Source organism: Phocoena phocoena, chromosome 17, assembly GCF_963924675.1.
Source record: "Phocoena phocoena chromosome 17, mPhoPho1.1, whole genome shotgun sequence".
NCBI classification, from domain to species: Eukaryota; Metazoa; Chordata; class Mammalia; order Artiodactyla; family Phocoenidae; genus Phocoena; species Phocoena phocoena.
Window position 1 is genome coordinate 38,229,763 of NC_089235.1, and position 24,553 is coordinate 38,254,315.

Below are 24,553 nucleotides of genomic sequence, written 5' to 3' on the forward strand. Positions count from 1 at the left end.
CAGATGCTACCAAAAACTGGTAGCTAAAAGATGAGGGAAAACAATAAGCTCTAAATGCAAACATCTCAGATGGCAGCTATTCTCATCTCTGAAATTCCTAAGTAAACAGATGTATATCTATTTTATCATAATTCCTCAATATGAACTCCCTTACCTTGGTTCTGAAGTAACATTAGCAAATTCTTATTCAGAGCTTTCAGTAAGTTACCTGAGACAAAGGTTTACTAGCAAAAAGTACATTTTTTATGTTTAGCCCAAAATAATATATATTTGTGTAGATGAAGTATTCTGATTCACTCTTAATCTATCAAAATCACTATTTATAACCAAGCTTGGCTTATTTTAAAGTTAAAATTTTTATTTTTCTTAATTTACATGTATTTTACATTGAAGTAAACGTGAACCAAGTTCCCAAAATGTGGTAGTTTTAGGACAAGTTTTCTGCAAAGCTTTAATGAATCTCCACATGTGTCTTGTCAATCTCTGAGAGGACTTGAAACTATGTTTCCAATGTTACTTGTCCAACTTTTCAAATTTTGCACATTATCATCCCATAAAACCTCAGTTTCATGTAAAGTTTGTTGAATTAAAGGGATTATTGGAAAGCTGATTTAGAAGGATTATAAGGGAAGGGAATAAGCATCTGGTTAATGAATAAAAGATATCAAGAACTGGTTAAGAGACATGCTTATCAATCAGCTCCCCAGCTTCAGATGTGAAAGGAATATTCGAGGAAAAGAAAATCCTTAACAAGCTAGATCAGATATATAATAAGCTATTTTGAAAAATACAAATACACACTATAAGGACATTATGAGAGTGAAAAATCATAAGCCAATCACAATTATGAAGAGAAATATAAAAATCCTAAATATAATATTATAAACTAAATCCAGTATGTATAATCATAATAACAAAATCCACCATGAAGAAGCCGGACCAATAACAAAAATGGAAGGATAGTTTAATATTAGATAACACATTAATAATATTCTGCATGTAACTGTTTAAAGAAGAGAAAAAAATGAAAGTCCTCAATCAATAGATGCAAAAATAAAAGTTACATCTACTACCCATTGATTCTTAAAGAGGAGAGAGAAAGAAAATAAGGAAGAGTTGGGTGGGAGCAGGGGAGAAAGGGAGGGAGGAAACAGGAATAGAAAAGAACTTTCTCACTCTGCTTTATAAACAGGCAAACAGATAAAGATTATCCTTAATAGTGAAAATCATAAACAAGACAAATATAGTCATTGTACTGAGAAATCCAGGTAATATAGTGAGACAAGGGGAGAAAGGATGCAGGGATTGGAAAGAAAAAAAAAAAAAACAAAATTTATTATTCACAAATAACATGACTGGGGAGACAGAAAGGAAACTACAGGCAAATTATTAGAATGTGTGCAACATTCTTTACAAGGGCTCAGCAAGGCTACTGTATATTAAAACTAGGTACAAAGATCATAATTACTATAACAGCAAAATCTATAAAATACCTATAAATACTATGAATACCTCTAAAATGCATGCAAGATCACTTACAGAACTTTTCAAAGAGAATATATTACTGTAATAAAATAAGAGCAGTAACTAATGAGTATTTTGGGGAGTGATGCAGCAATATCTAGTAAAATTTAAGATATGCATTCACCAGAATCATCAATTCCTCTGCTAGTTATATGAATTAGAAAACCAATTCTATATTTACATGCACAAAAACACTAGAAAGAATGTTCAGTGCAACATTTTTAATAACATCAAAAAAAAGAAAAAAGCCCTGCATGTACATCACAATTTATTCATCAATGAAATATTAGGCAGTAAAACATATGGACAAAATACATGTGTTAATACATTTATATAACATTTTAAAACATTCAAATCAATAGCTAATATTATTTAGGTAAAATATATACAATATTATATATATGTATATTCATGCTTCCTAATAATAAACACCAAAACACCAAATTCTTTAGTTATTTAGTGGGAACGAGGAAGAAAGATAAAAATTGAGATAGTTTGCACAGAGGTATTTAATTATATCTGTTGATAGCATATAGTTGCGGCTTGTCTTTTTACCCAGGCTGAAAATACCTGTTTCAAATGGAGTTTTAAGATAATTTTGTTTATTGGACTTATGATATATTTCTGTTTATATCTACTATCATGCAATTTGTTCTTTATTTGTTCCATCTGTTCTTTTCCTTGTTCTTCTTTACCTGCCTCTTTGGGATTAATTGAACATTTTTTTAATATTCTATCTTCACTTTTAATTTATTAGTTATTCCTCTTTGTTTTACATTTTCAGTGGTTACTCCAGAATTTATAACCCACATATATAACTAATCACAGTCTATCTTCAAATAACATTCTACTACTTAACATAGTATAAGGCCTTGCAACAGTACACTCCAAGTCATAGTTAATATGTTTGCTTTAAACAAGCATCTTTTAAAAAATTTATGAAATGAGAAAAATACATTTTATACTTATCAGCATATTTACTATTTCCAGTTATCCTTATTCCTTGTATAGATTGAGGTTTCATTTTCATTTTTCCTAAAGAACTATCTTTAATATTGCTTGTAATGCAAGTGTTTGGGCAACAAATTCTCTAAGATTTTTTTAAAGTATTTTTTTGTGTTTCACTTTTGAAGAATATTTTTGCTGGGTATAGAATTCTAGGGTCACAATATTTTCTTTCAGTCTTCTGGCTGGCATAGTTTTGATGAACACTCTTCAAATTCACCATTTTTTCTTTGTTTCATATTCCTCCCCTGATCTAGCTAATTTAGAAGATTTCTTAAATCCTTGTTTTCAGCAATTTGATGTGTTTTGGTGTCTAATTTTTTTTTTTTATCCTTGTTAGGATTCCTTGAGTTCTTAGATCTGTGAGTTTAAAGTTTTCATCAAATTTTAAAATTTTTCTGCTATGATTTCTACAAATATTTTTCTGCCCCCCACTTTCTAGGTCTTAAGCTACATATATATTTGGCTACTTCATATTGTCTCATAAGTCACTGAGACTGTGGGTTTTTGGTTGTTTGTTTTAATTTTAAGCAATCATTTTCTCTCTATTTTCCATTTGGGGCTGATTTTCTTACAATACGTCCAAACTGATCTTGTCTTCTACAGTGTCTAATCTATTAATATCATACAGTAAAATTTTTAATTCATAAACTGTATTTTCTATCACTAGAACTTCCTTTGATTCTTTCTAATACCTTCCATTTTGTTCATGTTTTATCTATGTTCTAATACCTTCCATTTTGTTCATGTTTTGTCTATTTTCATGTTTCCCACCAAAAATTTAAAAATATTCATAATAACTAATTAAATTCCTTGCTGGTAGGTCCACCAAATCTGTCATTTATGAGTCTCTTTCTATTGACTATTTTTTATCCTGGTTGTGGATAACATTTTCCTGCACTTTGACAAGTCTAGTAATTTTTATTGGATGATGAACATTATAAATGTTACATTGTTGAGTGTCTGGATGTCATTTTCTTCCTTTGAAACATTTTGTTTTTTTTTTTTAGGGGGAGGGGAGGGTGGGAAAGCAGTTAAGTTACAAATCAGTTTGATCAGGGTTTTGTTTTTGTTTTTGTTTTTTTGTGGTATGCAGGCCTCTCTGTTGTGGCCTCTCCCGTGTGGACCACAGGCTCCAGACGCACAGGCTCAGCAGCCATGGCTCACAGGCCTAGCTGCCCCACGGCATGTGGGATCTTCCTGGACCGGGGCACAAACCTGTGTCCCCTGCATCGGCAGGCGGACTCTCAACCACTGCACCACCAGGGAAGCTCTGATCAGGTTTTATTTAAGGTTTTCTAGCCTGGGTCTGGACAGCCTTCACTCAGATCAGTCCTACTTCTAAGGCATTATAATCTCTAGGGTCCCACTAAATGCCCTACTTGACCATGAAGTCCCTCCATTCTGACTGGCCAAAGCTCTAATCTCCCCACTCTGTGTAGGCTCTCATAATTGTTCAATTTAACACACCCTTCCCATGCTATGCCCAGCCAAATAGAGTTACATACTACACATGTATGGCATAGCACACAATAAAGATGCAAGGGAACCCCTATGTAGATTTCTGAAATGCTCTGACTGCATAGCTCCCTCCAGAATTCTGCCCCACCATATATAGCCCACTCAGCTTCTCCAAACTCCAATCCATGTCAGCCAAATTCAGTGAGGTGGCTGGGTTCTGTTTGGGTTCCTCCTCTCTACACCCACAAGCAGGAAATTAATTCCAGGAAGAAATCCAGTGCTCACCGTTTTCCTTCTCTTAGGAATCACAATTCTACTGTCTGTTGTCCAATGTTTAAAATTGTTGAAATATACCAGTTTGTTATTGATAGTTGTTTAAAGCAGGCAAAGTGTGGCCCATATTCCTCCACCATGGCCATAAGATGAAGCTTTCAATTTGTAATTTTATTTCTTACTCTTGGGGGTGAGACATAGATATTTATAACATTGTTATATAACATTTCATTTGATAATGAAATATTTCATTATAAAACAGATAATATGCTTTTCATGTACAATTGACAATGAAAATGTACTTGAATTATACAAACTTAGATTGGTTTGTTTGTTCACTCAATCAACCACAAAATTTAGAGAGCTATTATTTTCTTCATAGTTAGAATTTTCCAAAAGTCAATCAAAATATAGTCCCAGAGATTAATATTTGAGGTTAGTTTGAAAGAAAAAAAAATCTGGGACAAACATGGTAGTTAAAACCACAGAACTTAACTAAAACACATATGAATATACCTCAATTTTTGAATGAGAATGGTAGTATTAAAGCCATGGAACTTACCTTAAATATATAAAAGGAAGGATCTGAGTATAAACAATAGTTTATTTAGTACAAGAGAATCAGAAGAAACCTCAGAGATTAAATACATCTATTTGTTCTTAACCTTTATACCTTGGGCAGTCCAACAAGCCTTATCAGAGAACCTGGGTTCAATCCTACCCTAATCCTAATAATAATAATAACAAAAAATAAATAATAACAAAATCTTTGTATAAGAAGACCATGTAAATGTTAATCTGAATTCTGCTGTTACAGTAATGGTGTGAAAATTAGACAATTGGCTTTTGTAAAGAATATTGACCTGGTTGAATACTCATATTTGAAAGGTAACACATCCACAAGATCAATGCCTTTCGGTATAACTCTAGGACTCAATTAACAATGGATATCCAAAGGAATGATATCTATTGCTTCTCACATTAATTATGCTTGAGTATTTCACCATCTATTAACAAATAAACTATCTAAATTTTGAAAAGACTATCTGATGACCAAGGAGATGATGTTATCTAAAAATTAAACTTCATAAACATTTAGTGAGCTTTAACTGTGACATAGGTACTATTAAAGGCCCATTTACATATTATAAGGAATCTTTAAAGAAATTGACCAGATACAATCACTACATGTCATTCTATGTTAGACTCAATTTATGTACTTCCGCAGATTCACTGCCTCCTGGATCTTCAATCACTTACCCAATAGCACCAGCCATTAACCTCAACTAATCTTCAAATACCACTGGCTGACTTGGCTTCCTCTGGGGGTGAAGATGAAGGTACAGCTTCCAACACTACCTCCACAGCTACAGCAATACCTACACCTAGACCCATAGGAAGCTTGGCTCCTCCTGCCACTTCCAAATCCCAAGCCCCATAGCACAACAACAATCTGAAAAGTACAGGGATAGTAACAAACCATGAGGTGAGCTTTGACCAATGAAAAATAAGAGATAGGCAGATGCTGGCAGATAAATTACTTTCTTCTGCTCAACCCAACTAATTTGTTCTATACAGCCAGCCTGGAGAAGTCCCACATGACCACACAAAAGTCTACATTTTCTCTTGCACCTATGGCCAGCTTAGTAAACACCTTGTATTTGTTTTTCCTCCTTATCTAAAGTTTTTCTTTCTTCCATTTTTCACTCACTCTTGTCCCCCTAGTATTGCACTCAAGGTTAAGCTGTGCCTCAGAATCTGTTGTCTGGGGAACGTGTGATAATATATATATAATTCATTACTCTATTTCTGCCCCATCAATTCCTAAATACATTACAGCTTTTTGCAATTAACTGTGTTTTCTCAAAACAGTTTTGAATGTCCAAAAGAGACCCAGAATAATTCTCCCTAGGAATTCATTAGCTGCTTTTTAAAAGTAGAAATCTCAATGTGTGGTCCTATGTCTCACCTGTTCTAAACACAGATAAGAAGAAAACTATGATAATGCAGTAGAGATGTAGGAAGTAAAATGTTAGATGTAAATACAAAAATTTTAAGTGAGCAGAGCAAGAAAGACCTGGTATTAGCTACAAAAATAATGAGGTAATCCTAGAGCACACCGTCGATTAAAAGTTATCCATACACTCATATTGATAAGTAATGACTACATCAAATGTGATTGGTAGAATTCTAAGATGACCTCCAATATGGTCTTCTTTGTAAATCTCTTCCCCTCCTTAAGTGTGGGTGGAATCTGTGAATATGATAAAATATAACTCCTGTGATTATGCTACATTAACAGCAAAGGGGTTTCACATATGAGCATTTTAAATCTTGGTCTAGAGGTCAAAGCCAGAGAAGTCAGAGAAATTCAAAGTCAAAGGAATTCTGTGTATAAGAAATTCTCCATTGATGGAGGGGGCTATGTGGCAAAAAATAAGGCTGACCTGAAATAGATCAGTTAGCTGAGAAGGAAATGAGGACTTCAGTCCTACAACCAGAAGAAACTAAATCCTGCCAAGAACATATAAGAGGTTAAAAGTGGATTCTTTCACAGAGCCTTGAACAGCCTGGTTGGCATTTGATTTCAGGTTTGTAAGACCCTGAGCAGAAAATCCATTCAGGTCATGTTGGACTTCTGACCCACAAAATTGTGAGCTAATAAATGGTTGTTGTTGCAAGACACTAAGTTTATGGTAATTTGTTATGCATCAATAGAAAACTAATACATACCTGGAAATTAATTATCTAATATCTAGTTTATTGAATCAGTTAAACATAGCCATGTTGGTTATTATTAGTAATTATTTTATTTATTGTTTGTTTGTTTTTTGTTTTTATGGCTGTGCCACACAGCTTACAGGATCTTAGTTCCCCAACCAGTGGTCGAACCTGGTCCCCACAGTGAAAACGCCAAGTCCTAACCATTGGACCACCAGGGAATTCCCAGTAATTATTTTTAAAGATAAAAGAATGTGTAGGGCTTCCCTGGTGGTGCAGTGGTTGAGAGTCCGCCTGCCGATGCAGGGGACACGGGTTCGTGCCCTGGTTCGGGAAGATCCCACATGCCGCGGAGTGGCTGGGCCCGTGAGCCATGGCCGCTGAGCCTGCGCATCTGGAGCCTGTGCTCCGCAACGGGAGAGGCCACAACAGTGAGAGGCCCACATACCGCAAAAATAAATAAATAAATAATGTGTCACGTTTGTTAGATCCTTCCTAAACTACATTCTTATTAAGAAATTAAAGTGTCATTATATTTAGAATCAATTTTTATTCACTATAAAATGGCATTACTACTCTACAAGTTTTCTCTCTCTCCCACTGGTCAATTTTCAAGTGTTTATTAAATCCTCCTTCACATAAGCTAACATTTTACCTTGGAATCAGGTCCTCTAGAAGGATATTTCAAAAAAAGAGGGTGATTATTGTGAGCAGTTTGCTATTTTCCTCATAAACTAATAGAATAATGATCACTGATGTTCAAAATGAAAGGCTGCAAGCCTGGGAAACACATAAATACTTTCTGAATTAAAATTTCAATTATTTTAATATAGTTTATAAATATATTTTATTTCACTTTTTTTATACACTACTACTTCTATATGACTAAACACAACATCTCCTTCAGCCATATCATATAATCAAAGAATGTATTTTATTTCTGCCCTAGCTCTTTGTATTTGAACTTATGTGAGATTTAGATGTATAAGGTACTGATTGAAAGAACACCCTTTATTATTTTTATTTATAAATAAATTATTTATTTTATTATATTTATTTATTTTATTATTTTCAAAGAATTTGAGAAATATATACTTTGGATCTCCTGGCTAAAGAAATAGAAAATGAATATAGACAACCCCAGGTCACAGGATCCTTAAATGCTCACTCATACGGTATCCATTGGGAACATGCAGCAATAATAATAAAACCAGGAATAGTAAGGTGAAAGACTTTTGCTTGCAGTTTCATACCTTTTGTAGAACCACTTGCTTTGTTACATGGTGAGAGTACAGAATAATAGAATGCTGGCAGCTTTCACTAAGTGTTTCAAGTCAATTTGTTTATTTTGAGAATTCCATTTAAATTTTTACTAAACCCACATTAGGCAAACACTCATGCAAGGAAAAAATGGCATTTGTACAATGAACTAACATACTAGAGTGAAAAGCATTCCTTACAAAAAGATAGGGAGAGAGGTGACACACCAACAAAGAGTTCACATATTCTTCACTTAACATTTTTAACTGTGATTATCATTATAAAGAATAAAGGGAGGTGTGGAATAAACTGAACTGATAAAATCTATTAAAGTTACTCATGTTCTATGTGGTTAAAGAGAGAGATTGATTATTTTATGAATCAAAGATTGAAGTTTAAAGGGTTTATTCAGAAAACAGCCAGAAACTCTCTGGAAATAAACTGTTTACTACTAATAATGGTTGGGGTTTTGTAAATTTAAGCAATATGCTGGTTTTCATGATATTAAATTAAATAGTTTAATTGTGAGTGCTGATAAACACTAAAAACTTTTAAATAAAAGTTTCAGCTTTAATTATTAAAAATGAAAAATATGTTTGACATAATCATAATTTGCATAATATTTCATATTCAAGAAGGTAATCTTTATGAAAATAGTGGGGCTTGCTTTAACTTGACAAGCAAGCTGTGTAAGTTATGTCCACTTAAATCAATAATCACATTTATTCACAATAAGTCAATATACCTATTGATAAAATATCCTTCTTTATGGAAAATTTTGTACATGTGGGTACATAATAAGAACACATATGAACAAAGATTATGTGTGTGTACAAGCTTAGATATTCATTCTATGTCAACACATGCCCAAAAAGATAGCTCTAAGTATTAAGTTTAGAGAATAAAATATAATTAATTTTCTATTAACTTATAAAAGAAAGTTTCTAAAACATGTTCAGAGAAAAACAGCAGCATTTATAATTGAAAATAGAAACAAAGAATAGAAAATAAGAAAGAAAAACATATCTTACAAAAAATAATATAACTATAAAAAAGAACAGAAAAAGTTGATTTCCTAGTAAAACATATACTCACTCTGGGCAGAAAGAAAATCACTAACATATCAAAATGGACAGTTAGAAAATAGTTTGTTTAATAATAAAGGCTAACTCAGTGAAAATCTACTATACTTCCTAGAATACTTTGATCATAGGAAAAAGATGAGTAAATTATTTCTCAAGTGTGATGTATCTAGGAAATAGATCAGTGAAACAAAAAGAGTAATATCATCACAGCATACAAACAGAAAATTCACATATAGAAGCAAAAAATCACAGTTTACATTGCATTCATGTTTAAAATCAAACATCACTTTTTCACATTCTGAAGATTACCCTCCCCCCCCAATATGGAAAGAAAAACAAGCCAGGGCTTTAATATAATATTTTTTTCAACCTGGAACAGCTGCAAAAAACAAATCTTGCTGGAGATAAGCTTGGTTATAAATATCAACATTCCCTTTAAATAAGGGAGTCCAGTTTTCATACCATCTGCCTCTTTCTAAAAGGGAAAAAGATATGAAAATCATAAACCAGGGCATTCTCTTTCAAATAAGGCATTTAGAAATGAATGTAGTGAAAAGGCTGTGAACTGTTCTGAGTCCCTGCCTTTAAACTTGCCTTGTTTAGTTCAGATCAGAAAATGGGATTTTATGAAAGTAAACAACTCTTAGTGCATGAATAAACTGATGAAGCAATTAAAAAAGAAAAATATAGTTTTCCAAATTTTTCACATTATTGGCCATAATCACAGTCTCTGGTTGGTCCAAAATTCTCCCTAATGAATCATATTCCTTACTGCTTATTTTTTAACTACATTTGTCACTTTTGTTACCTTTACTTTTTCCAAAACTTTTTTACAGCTTGTTCCAAAGACTTTCATGTTATCTCATTCAGTACAAAAGTCTAGTTCCTAACAGAACTGGACTTTTAATACAGATTATATCCTCTGCAAAAATCTTTCCTATGCCTCTCTCAACACAGTGGTCTTTTCATACTTGAGTTTCGATTTTATCTTAAAACCTTTATTCATCTTTTGCCCTTAATTATTTTTCATTCTTTGTTAATGACCTTGTGATTAAACATTTTAATTTTTCACTGTACCACATCATTACTACCTCAATAATGAAGCTCATAAACTATATCCATTTTTTAACTCCTTAAAGCATACACAAGAAAGAATAGATGTAAGATGGTCTACCAAGTAGTTACGGAGTGGTATACTAGAGACAGCTACATAAAAGAATATCCAGTATAGTAATACTGAGACCACTTGAGAGAAAATAGAAGAAACATAGAACAGAGAAAATGGCATCCTTTACTTTAACAATATATGTAAATGTTTAGTCAATTCCCTGAATTATAGAGGTAGAATTCTGAGAAGCTACTAAAACAAAAGCACCTAGGGAGCTTTGGCATTATTCATTCTCATTCTCATGTTTATTCTTTCCCTTCCTCTTTTTCTCATACACACATAAACATACCCCTATATATTGCAAACAAAAAGACGACGACTGAATCTTTAATCATGGCATCTGCAGTTATTTTGGTGCTAAAATGCACTTAAATGCACTTAAATGTGTTCTTCATAGGAAAAATATGTCCTAAGACTTTTCACTTTCATTCTGTTTAAGCCATGGAGCACTTAGTTCTGTAATTAAATAAAATAAAGTTATTTTACAAATGACATTTAATTGTTTTCTTGGAATGCTGCATCTTCAGTGTGTAAGGAGGGAGGAAAGGGACAGATTTCTTCAAAGTAATGGTCAATAACATTTAAAATAAATAACCATATTATAGTAATCAATATTCAACTTTTTTATGAACAAGTATATGATCAGTGTTGCAAAAGTTATTTTTACCTTAGACCTATCAACTATTACTTTTAAAATGTTAAAAAGCTCTTTTCATATTAAATTTAGTTTATTGCTTATTTTCTGACTTCCCTCCACTAGAATGTAGTACCACAATTGTTTGTACACTAAATAATCTCAAACAATTAGAACACTGTGGACATAGTAGACACTCAGTATATTTTTGAGTAGATATATTTTTCAGAAGACTGTTACGTTAACTTAAAACATCCACATTTTATGCTTAATTATTATAAACTTAATTTAAAAATGCTTTAAGTTTTAAAATATTACTATAAGTTCTCTATCTTTTATAAGAATATGAGCCTGATAAAGTATGGGTTAACTCTTCCCTGCTTTAACACGTTTCCTTTCTGGTTCTGTTACTTTTTAGTTGTTTACGAAGCTAAGCTCATTTATCATTTTTTTAAATCAGTACAGTAAGAATTCCTATCCCATGTGGCTGCTGTAAGCATTAAATTAAATAGCTAGTTCATTTAAAGTGCTTGACATGGTGCTTCTCACATAGTAAGCGCTCAATAAATGTTGTTAGTATTATTACATCATTCTGGCTTAATCAGTTACTCATTGTTGAGGCACCATACAGTCCAAATAGGTTTTTTTAGACAAAAAAATAATAATAACCTGAACTTGATGACCTCACATTCATTTAAAAAGTCAATGGGGGGCTTCCCTGGTGGCGCAGTGGTTGAGAGTCCGCCTGCCAATGCAGGGGACACGAGTTCGTGCCCCGGTCCGGGAAGATCCCACATGCCGTGGAGTGGCTGGGCCCCTAAGCCATGGCCATTGAGCCTGCGCGTCCGGAGCCTGTGCTCCGCAACGGGAGAGGCCACGACAGTGAGAGGCCCGCGTACCGCAAAAAAAAAAAAAAAAAAAAAAAAAGAAAAAAAAAAAGTCAATGGGATACAAAAAGAAAAGAATGGTCTCATAATATGTATCTTATGTGTAACTTAATTACATATAAATTGTACCCTAACCATCTTCTATAATCAGCTAAGTGGTTTCAGCAAAAGTATCTTTGGATAACTTTTAAAATGCCAAATTACATATGCTGTCTTCTTGTTAGTGTGTTGAAAACTTTGAATAAATAGATTATCACTTATATGTTTACAGTATATGTACATAATCAGTATGCAAAAATACTTTCTAAAATGGAAGGCTTCTGAACAACAACAAAATTCTTAAACAATAGTCCCTATTTTTTAAACTAACAACTGAATCTCTTATCTTTGTCAGAAATCTCCAATTATTCTCCACTAAGAAAAGAATCTTCTCAGTTCAACACTTCCACGACTTCTTTGATATTCTCTTATCAGGAGTTCAGGAGTTGTAAACTCTTGATGTTATTTCTAAGTCAATATGTCACAATTTCTCTCATATATCCACCATGTGCATTGGGCAGGTCGGTATGGTTCTTTCTACTAGAGCAGTAGTCTGACATTAGATAAAACTGGTTCTGTCAATGACCAGACTTGAATTTGCAGTAATAAATTTAGCATCCCAAATATTTAAAATGACCATGGGTCTAACGTACAATGGCAAACAAGAAATGCAATTTCAGAATATCTTTATAGTACATTCCAATGTCTTCCAAAAAACTTTAAGAAAAATATAATAAGTATTCCAATCACTTCTCTATTTTCTTTTTGAAAATTAAACTTCACTATAACATTATAGTATTTTATTTCAGTCTATCATAAAAAATGATTTTATAAAAGCACTGGATAACTACCTCACTAATTTTAGAAAATTTTCCTCTATTATAAAATGATTGGGTCTTCATTATCACATTAACCAAAATTTGGGAGCAGGGGATAGGTTATATATCATGGGCCCCTCTAATGGAAATAGCATACACAAATTCATTTAAAATGTTTATTTTCAAATTATTGCTGAACTCTAAACAATTTAAAGAAAAACGCAATTGAACTTCCCAAAGCAATTTTTGCTGTAAAATGTGTAATCTGATATTTTACAAGTACAGAACACTACCCAGCAATTTCTCAGCCCCAAGGTGATCCCATCTCCCATTTGACTCAGTAGCCATTCCAGCTTGCAGGGCTCTCCTGAAACCCATCTTCGTTTCAGTTTGGGCACATGAGCTTGTTTACCAAATCACAAAGAAAACATAGATCTTTAGGTAATGCCAACTGACTTTGCAAGCTTACTCTCACTCTCTCACACACAGCAACATACACATTTACACACACACTAAACAAAAATCCACATACACATGCTCACGCACAAACACTGCCAGTGTAAGAAGTATCCTACTTCCTCTGTGCCCTGGAGTCCGCCCCATAAACACTTTCCTGCCTTTTTACCTTTTGTTCCCCTCCTTTTCATCTCCTCTGTCATTGTCTTTATCCAGGGTCTCACCAGCATTACTGCATTAGTATCATAATTGGTCTTACTGTCTCCAGTTTTTCCTCCCCTCAAAGCCATCCCCCACACTGATTCCAGAATAATATCTCACATGAAAACTCTAATTCAAAAAGATACCTGCACCCCAATGTTCATAGCAGCACTATTTACAATAGCCAAGACATGGAAGCAACCTAAATGTCCATCGACACATGAATAAAGAAGATGTAGTATACATATACAATGGAATAATACTTAGCCATAAAAAGAATGAAATAATGTCATTTGTAGCAACATGGATGGACCTAGAGATTACCATACTAAGTGAAGCAAGTCAGACAGAGAAAGACAAATATCATATGATATCACTTACATGTGGAATCTAATAAAAATGATACAAATATGGGATTAACATATACTATACTACCACATGTATATACTACTATATATAAAATAAACAACAAGGACCTACTATATAGCACAGGGAACTATATTAATATCTTGTTATAATCTTTAATGGAAAAAAAATCTGAAAAAGTATATATATATATATACACACACATATATATGTATATATACATATATATATAAAATCACTTTGCTGTACACCTGAAACTAACACAACATTGTAAATCAACTATACTTCAATAAAAACAAAAACAAAAACAGGAATAATCTCTCACAAATTAAATTTAATCAAGAAATTCCTCTGAGGTATATTATATCATTCAATGCTCCCTAAGTCCTTTAGGATAGAGCTCTAATTCCATAGTATGCTATAATCTAACCCCTGTTTTCCCACTAATCTCTTTATCTGTCTTTATCCCATGCATGCACTATACCCCTTTTAACTACGTGTAGTTTTCTGAAATGATCATAATATATAACAGTTTACTGGGTTTGCCCATGCCCTTCCTTTCTCTGAAAATGCTTTCAAATACTTCTTTACGTGGGTATCTTATACTCCTTTAAAACAGTAGAAAGGATGGTAGTCATTAATTCTGTTCACATATCTTCCAATTTTCCTATACTCCTTTAAAACAGTAGAAAGGCATGGTAGTCATTAATTCTGTTCACATATCTTCCAATTTTCCTTTCCCTTTGCGTAGAGGCCAGTATTGTACTTCACAGTCCCCCATTTGAAATAAAGCAATTTGCTTTGACCAGTGAAACTCTATATGCCAGTGCATAACTAGCCACTCTTTCTTCTCACTTCTGCAGTGATCATGGAAATACATTCAGATGAAGTCTTCAATGTCTTTGGTCACTGTGAGTCCCTACCAATCCAATCTGGACATGTAGTCTGGGTGAGAAATAAATATTTGTTGTGTTAAGATTGGGAGAATGGGATTGACTTGTACACTGCTATATTAAAAATAGATAACCAACAAGGACCTACTGTATAGTGGAAGGGAACTCTGCTCAGTATTCTGTAATAACCTAAATGGGAAAAGAATTTGAAAAAGAATAGATACATGTACATGTATAACTGAAGCACTTTGCTGTACACCTGAAACTAACACAACATTATTAATCAACTATGCTCCAATATAAAATAAAAATTTAAAAAAGAAAGATACTGAGCTTTGGGCTTCTTTGTTCCTACAGCATAACCTAGGCTATTTGAGTGATTCAAAGGGTTACATTTTTCAGGAAGACTTTCATGAGCCCAACACAGTCTGATTAAATGTTGCTTCCCCAAGTAATGATAATGTTCTGTTCATACCGCTGCAATTTCTACCTCCCTTCAAAGTGTACTTCTGAGGGCAGGAACTGTGTATTTCATTCCTTATCCTCACCAACTAGCACTGCTCATGGTAAGTCCTTAAAAAATATTTGCTAAATTAAGCATTCATTCATTCACTCATCAAAGGCCAGGGACTACTCTGGTGGCTAGAATAAAACCAGAGTAAACAAAACCCCTTGCCCTCATAGGAATAACTAATATTCTTGCAAATGATAATGACAGTAAGCAAGACAAATAAGTATAAAATACACAGTTTATTAGATAAGATAAATGCTAAGTAGAAAACACAGAGCAGGGATATTTTGGATGGTGACCACGTAAGACCTCATTTAGAAAGTGACCTTTTAATAACAACCCAAAAGAAAGTAAATAAATTGGTCATGCAGATATCAGGGAGAAAGCAATTCAGTAGAGAAAATAATGGAAAAACCCTGAGATGGGAACACGCCTGTCATGTTCAAATAACAACAAGGGAGACAGTATGGCTAAGCAAGTGAGTAGTTAGGGATGAGATTAGAGAGGTAACAAGGAGCCAGGTCTTGCAGAGACATACAGGCCAGTTTCAAAGCTTTAGCTTTTGTCTTGAGTGAAATGGGGAGCTATTGAAGAGTTCTAATTAGAATGAGGGGTGGAAGAAGAGAGTAGAAGATAGGGTCACAGATATAATGGGGGCCCATTTTCTTCCATTTATAACATATTTCCTCTCTCCACAAAACATGTGAGACATAGATATACCAATTAATCAAGAAAGATTTAAAATAATGTTGAATAATAGATATTTTATGATGATCTTAATTTGTTCATTACTTACTATGCAGGGACATTGATTTTAACCAATATATAATTATCAACATATAGTTATGTATCAAAGTATCATAGTGTATCAAACATCAAGAGAGATCAAATATTTAATGTGGCAACAAATTCTCATAGACAATTAATAATACTAAATGATTTAACAAATTAATCAGATAAAATTTTATAGTTTTATGGATCTTGCTTCATTTTCTTGGATTTACCCAAAATCATAAAATAAATCCAAGTAAAAACATTTCCCCATTGTAATCTTGCCTCCCATAAAAAAGAACTAATTCCAAACTCAAGTTCATTGCCAAAAACAAACAAACCAAAACAAGAAAAACAAAGTGAAAGAAAACAAACCACAAGTCAAAACACCTTTTGCCAAATGTTAAATCAAATAAACACACCTTGTGCTGTGTCCTTGAGGCTGCCAAGTCTTAACTCTGGAGAGATGTCAAGGGGTAAGATGTTTCCAAAGGCAAGATCTTTACTGAGGAAGCTGCGCTCGCATTCCTGGAAAATTCAACTCCAGATACCAATAATAATACTCTTGGTTGTTTTTTCTTACTGGAATCCAAAACAGAGTATATGGAAATATTAAATGGATGATCTCCAGTTCCTTAACGTCCACAAAATAAAATCACTGTGGTAGCATTTTCCAAGTTGTGGTTTGTGGTTTGCTAACTCTGTTATATGTTCATTCAAATTAAGTTTCTATGGCCATGTATACTTGAAAAACATTGCATACTATTCCCCCTTTACACAAGGTACACTTTCATAAAAAAGCTCTGAGAAGTCCTATAATAGAAAAGCCTATTTAAATTTACTTGACCCAATGTGTCCTAAATTTATTAAAGTAAAGACCCCCTTCCACTGTAATAAATAGTAACACTATTTCCGCAGATCACACTTGAAGAATGGTTCATTGTATAGTGATTATCTGAAAAGTACTAAGAGATGTTTCCACTATATTTTAGACTTAAATATGAATGTAGAGACTAATTTTAATTTATTTTCTGTTATTGCAATTTGTAGAGTTGACCTATAAATATATTTATTCAACCATAATTGTTAAGTACATGTTACTTTCTAAACCAAATGCCAATTAAAAAGCAACACGGAAAACATTCAAATAATGTATGGTTTATTCATTTTTGTTCAATGAATATTTATTAAATACTTATTATGTGCCAGGCACTGAACTTATCTCTAGCTTTATGCCACAATTGCTCTCACATAGATAAGAGTATCAAATTTAAGTGGTTCCAAACTGCTGTCTAACAATAATAATCAACATAAAATCTAACTCAAAGTATTTGAGAATACAAGTTTTACTAATTGTAATTATATCATTAAAAATAGCTTGCAGAGGTGGCCAAGATGGTGGAGTAGGAAGACCATGAACTCACCTGGAGTTCAACGGACACACCAAAATTACAACTACTTACAGAGCAATTCTCCATGAGAACAACATGAAGACTAGCATATAGGATTTTTCACAACTAAACATATAAAGAAGGGACCACAAGAAGATGAATAGGAGAGGCAGAGATGTGGTATAGTCAGCACACTTCCTCAGGTTGTCAAACGACAAATGAAAAAATATCAAAATCTTAGAGTTCCTCCCCAAGGAATAAGAGGCCTGAGCCCCACACTAAGCTCCCTAGCCTAGGGGTCCTGCACCAGGAAGACAAATCCTCAAATGTCTGGCTTTGAAAACCAGCAAGTCTTATGTTTGGGAGAGCCAGACAGCTATAGGAAACAAACTCTCTGCTCTGAAAGGGCATGTACAAAACTTCACATGTTCTGAATCCCAGCACAGAAGCAGTAGTCTAAGAGGAACCTGGGTCAAACCCACTTGCTGATCTTGGAGAGCCTCCCAGAGAGGCAGGAGGTAACTGGGACTCCCCATGGGGATGGAGAAGCTGGCAACAACCATTTCTGGGAGCTCATTCTACAGTAATACCACCAGCATTGTCAATCCCCATTTTGGAATCCTCCCTCAAGCCATCAGTGGGATACCAAGAGACCCATGCCTCCCTGGACTGTGTGGACAGCCGCCCAGAGACTTGGCCATGCTCTCTAGCAGGCCAGTGCCAGCTCAGTGCCCACCTGGACCAGGCAAACAACCATGCTAGTACTCAGCCCCACACATCAGCAGGCGAGCAGCAGTCCTATTTTCCCCAGGCTGTACAACCAACTGCATGGGGAGCTCATTCCATCCCCTAGCAGGCCTGCAGCTACCACACAACATGTGGCTTCTCAGCCAACTGGGTTGGGGCCAGCCTCACCTACCAGCATGACCATGGTAGTCAGCCCTGCCACAACAGAGGGTACATGCAGCCCATGTATGGGACACCCCTAAGACATATAGTTCTGGTGACCAGAGGGAAACATGCTGCTGGACTACATAGGATATCTCTTACATAAGGCCACTTCTCCGAGATGAAGAAACATAATTGACTGATCTAACATGTAGAAATAAACACAGAGAACTGGGAAAAATGAGGCAACAGAGAAATATGTCCCAAATGAAGGAACAAGTTGAATCTCAGAAAAAGACCTAAACAAAGGGGAGATAAGTAATCTACCCAATAAAGAGTTCAAGGTAATGATTATAAATATGCTCACCAAATGCAGGAGGAGAATGGATGAACACAATGAGAAGTTCAACAAAGAGCTAGAAAATATAAAGAAGAAACAGAGCAAAGATTACAATAACTGCAATAAAAAAAATTTACTAGAAGAAATCAATAGTAGATTAGATACAGAGGAACAGATCAGCAATCTGGAAGATAGACTACTAGAAATTACCCAAGCTGAACAGAAAAAAAAAAAATTTTTTTTAAATTAGGATAGTCTAACAGATCTCTTGGACAACATCAAGCAAACTGACATTCACATTATAGGAGTCACAGAATAAAGAGAAGAAAGAGCAGATAACTTATTTAAAGAAATAATAGCTGAAAAGTCCCTAACTTGGGGAAGGAAGCAGACATCCAAGTCCAGGAAGCACAGAGATTCCAAAACAAGATGAACACAAGAAGGTTCATGCCAAGACACTTTATAAATAAAATAGCAAAAATTAATGACAACAAAGGATATTAAAAGCAGCAAGTTAAAAGCAACAAGTTATATATAAGGGAACTCCCATAAGGTTATTAAAAGCAGCAAGTTATGTATAAGGGAACTCCCATAAGGCTATCAGCTGACTTTTAGCAGAAACTCTGAAGGCAAGAAGGTAGTGGCACAATATATTTTAAATGATGAAAGGGAAAAACCTACAACTAAAAATACTCTGGCATGGCTTTCATTCGGATTTCATAGAGAGATCAAAAGTTTTACAGACAAGCAAAAGCTAAAAGACTTCAGCACCACCAAACCAGTTCTAAAAGATATATTAAAGGGACTCCTTTAATCAGAAAAGAAAAGGCCACAACTAGAAATATAAAACTTATGAAAGGAAAAAAAAATCTCACTGATAAAGGCAAACATACAGTAAATCAACCACTTATAAAGTAGGAAGATTAAAAGACAAAAGTAGTAAAATCATCAATATCCACAATAGTTAAGGGACACAAAAACAAAAATATAATATCAAAAACATTAAACATGGTGGTGGGGGAATAAAAATACAAGGCAGTTAGAATGCCTTCAAACTTAAGAGATCATCAACTTAAAATAATCACACACATACATACACAATACATATGTGTATATATATGTATATAGGTTGTTATATACGAACCACAGGGTAACCACAAATCAAAAACCTAAAATAGATACCAACACAAAAAAAGAGAAAGGAATCTAAACATAACACTAAGATAGCCATCAAATCAACAGGGAAGCAAAAGAAGAAAGGAGAAAAAAAAAAAAAAACTACAGAAACAACCCCAAAACAATTAATAAAATGGCAATAAGTACATGCATATCAAGAATTGCTTTAAATTTAAATGGACTTAATGCTCCAATCAAAAGACATAGAGTAACTGAATGGATTAAAAAATTAAGATTCATACATATGCTTTCTACTAGAGTCATTACAGTTCTAAAGACACACAGAGACTGAAAGTAAGGAAATGAATAAAAAGTACTCTATGAAAATTGAAACAAAAAAGACTGAGGTAGCACTGATAGACAAAATAGATTTTAAAACAAAAACTGTAATAAGAAACAAAGTATGATATGACATAATGATAACGGGATCAACCCAACAGGAAGATATAACAATTGTAAATATAAATGTACCCAATATGGGAGCACCTAAATAAATAAAGCAAGTATTAACCACTATGAAGGGTGAAACTTACAGTAATACAATAGTAGAAGACTTTAACACCTCACTTATATTAAAGGACAGAGCATTCAGACAGAAAATCATTAAAAAAAAAACACTGGCCTTAAATGACACATTAGAGCAGATGAAATTAATAGATACATATAAAATATTCCATCCCCAAACGATGGAATACACATTTTTTTTCAAGTGCACATGGGTCATTCTCAATAATAGATCACATCCTAGGCCACAAAATAAGTCTTCATAAATTTAAGAAGACTAAAATCATATCAAGCATCTTTTTCCATCAAACACTATGAGACTAGAAATCAATTACAAGAAAAAAAAAACTACAGAAAACACAAGCATGGTGGAAGCTAAACAATATGTTACTTAAATAACCAATCAGTAATAGAGGAAATCAAATGAAGTAAAAAAATACTTGAAGACAAACAAAAATGGAAACACAGCAATCCAAAATCTGTGGGATGCAGAAAAAGTAGTTCTAAGATGGGAGTTGACAGTGATACAAGCCTACCTCAGGAAACAAAAAAATCTGAAAGAAACAATCTGGTCTTGCACCTAAAGTGATAGAAAATAAAGAACTAAGAAAATCCAAAGTTAGTAGAAGGAAAGAAATAACAAAGATCAGAGCAGACACAAATAAAACAGAGACTTAACAGAATAAAAAGAGGGAGAGAGAGAAAAGTTCAATAAAACTAAGGGTTGGTTTTTTGAAAAGATCAACGAAATGGATGAACCATTAGACAGACTCATCAAGGAAAACAGAGAGGGCCCAAATAAATTGAAAAATGAAAAAGGAGATGTTACAACTGACACCACAGAAATACAAAGGCTCATAAGAGATTACTACAACCAATTATGTGCCAACCTAGAAGAAATGAATAAATTTCTAGAAATGTACAATCTCCCAAGACTTATCAGGAAGAATTTAGAAAATATTGGGTTGGCCAAAAAGTTCGTTTGGGTTTTTCTGTAAGACGTATGGGAAAGCATACATCTTTTTCTGCAAGATGTAATGGAAAAAGCTGAATGAACTTTTTGGCCAATGGAATATGAAGACCCCAATTACAAGTAATGACATTCAGTCATTAATAAATAAATTAATATTTACTCAATCATTAATTAACAAATTCAATCAGTAATAAAAAAAAGTATTCTTAACAAAGTCCAGGCCCAGATGGCTTCATAGATGAATTCTACCAAATATTTAAAGAGTTAACATTGATCCTTCTCAAACTATTTGTAAAACTGAAGAGGAAGGAACACTTCCAAACTCATCTTACATGGCTAACATCACCCTGAATACCAAAACCAGAAAAAGAGACCACAAAAAAGAAAATTACAGGCCGACACCACTGATAAACATATATGCAAAAATCCTCAAAAAAATATTAACAAATCAAACAATACATTAAAAGAATCATACACCATGATCGAGTGGGATTTATCACAGTGACACAAGATGATTCAATACTCACAAATCAATCAATGTGATACATTACATTATCAAATTTAAAAAAAAATGATCATCTCAATAGATGTAGAAAAATCTTTTGACAAAATTCAACATCTGTTTGTGATAAAAACTCTCGACAAAAATGGGTATAGAGGGAACGTACCTCAACATAATAAAGGCCATGTATAACAAACCTATAGCCAACATTATACTCAATGGTGGAAAGCTGAAATCATTTACTCTGAGACCAGGAACAAGATAAAGATGCCCACTCTTGCCACTTTTATTCAACCTAGTATCAGAAGTCATAGCCACAGCAATGAGAAAAGAAAAAGAAATAAAAGAAATCCAAATTGGAAAGGAGGAAGTAAAACTGTCCCTGTTTACAGATGACATGAATATATATAAATATATATAAAATATGTATATACTATATAATTTATATACATATATAAATACATAGAATATCCTAAAGACACCACCGCAAAACTATTAGAACTCACCAATGAATTCAATAAAGTTAATATACAAAAACTGTTGCATAGCTATATACTACCAATGAACTATCAAAAAGAGAAATTAAGAAAACAATCCCATTTATAATTGCATTTAAAAGGATAACATACCTAGAAATAAATCTAACCAAGGTGGTAAAAGTCCTGTACTCAGAAAACTATAAGACATTGATGAAAGAAACTGAAGCCACACAAACAATTGAAAAATATACTGTGCTCATGGATTGAAATAGTTAATATTGTTGAAATGACCATACTACTCAAGGCAATCAACAGAGTCAATGCAATTCCTATCAAACCCCAAAGGATTCTTTACCAAACTAGAACAAGCAATTCTAAAATTTGTATGGAAAAACAAAAAGACCCAGAATAGTCAAAAGCAATCTTGAGAAAGAAGAACAAACCTGGAGGTATCACCCTCCCTGATTTCAAACTACACTACAAACTACAGTAATCAAAACAGTATGATACTGGCACAAAAAAAGACACACAGATCAATGGAATAGAACAGAGTCCAGAAAGAAATGCACACTTATACGATCAATAAATCTATGACAAAAGAGGTAAAAGAGGTAAGAATACGTAATGGGGAAAAGACAGCCTCTTCAATAAATGGTGTTGGGGAAACTGGATAGCTATATGCAAAAGAATCAAGAGGGTATTATGCTAAGTTAAATAAATCAGGTGAAGAAAAAGACCAATACTGCATGATCTCACTTACATGTAGAATCTAAGAAAACAAACAAACAAAACAAAATGAAAAGAGACTCATAGATGCAAAGAACAAATGGGTGGTTACTAGAAGGGAGAGAGGTGGGGAGGTGGGTGAAATAGGTGAAGGGAATTAAGAGATACAAACTCCAGTTATACAATAAATAAGTTACAGCATAAGGAATACAGTCAATAATATTTTTGTATGGGGACAGATGGTTACTAGACTTATTGTGGTGATCATTTCATAATGTATTTCAATATATACTGTACTGTATGTATTCAATACATACTGTACATACATACGTACTGTATTTCAATTAAAAAATAGCTTGCAATTTTTAGACTATTTGAAAATAATGATGATAATTCAGGTCAAGCGTCACAATATGAAAGCATAGTTTTTAAAAAAAAATGATGCTGCAAAAGAATAAAGTTGAACTCCTACTTCATACCATACACAAAAATTAAGTCAAACCAAGTCACAGACCTAAATGTAAAGGCTGAAATTATAAAATGCTTGGAAGAAAACACAGAAGTAAAACTTCATGACCTTGTGTTAGGCAATAGTTTCTTAGAAACAACATGAAAAGCACAAGCAACAAAATAAAAGATAGGTAAATCGGACGTCATCAGAATAAAACAACTTTTGTATTCCAAAAGACATGATCAAGAAAATGAAAAGACAACCCACAGAATGGGAGAAAATATTTTCAATTTGTATAACTGATAAGGGTCATATACAGAGAATATATGAAGAACGCTTACAAAAGTAAAAACACAAATAACAATTTTAAAATGTGCAAGGGATTTGAATAGATATTTCCTCAAAGAATAAATACAAATTGCCAATAAGCACATGAAAAGATACCCAGTATCATCAGTTATTAGGGAAATTCAAATCAAAATCACAATTCAAATCATACCCACTAGGATGGCTATACCAAAAGACAGATAATAAGAAGTGTTGCTGTGGATGTGGAGAAACTAGAACCTTCATACATTGTTTGTGGGAAAGCAAAATGGTGCAGCCATTTTGGAAAACAGTTTGGTTGTTCCTCAAAAAACTAAATGGAATGGCCATGTGACCCAGTAATTCCACTCCCAGGTATATATGTGAAAGAAATGAAAATGTATGTTCCCATTAAAATGTGTACACAAATGTAAATAGCAGCATTATCCTTATAGCCAGAAAGTGAAAACAATCCATGATAAATAGATAAACAAAATGTGGTATAACCATATGATTGAATATTATTTCAACATAAAAAGTAATGAAATATTGATACATGGTACAACATGGATGAACTTTGAAAACATTATGCTAAATGAAAGAAACCATTCACAAAAGTCCAATTAATTCATCATTCCTATTGTTCTCTTTATATTAAATGTTCATAATGAGAAAATCTATAGAGACAGAAAAAGTTTGATTAACGGTGAGGGTGAGAGCAGAACAGATGGGGAGTGACTGATA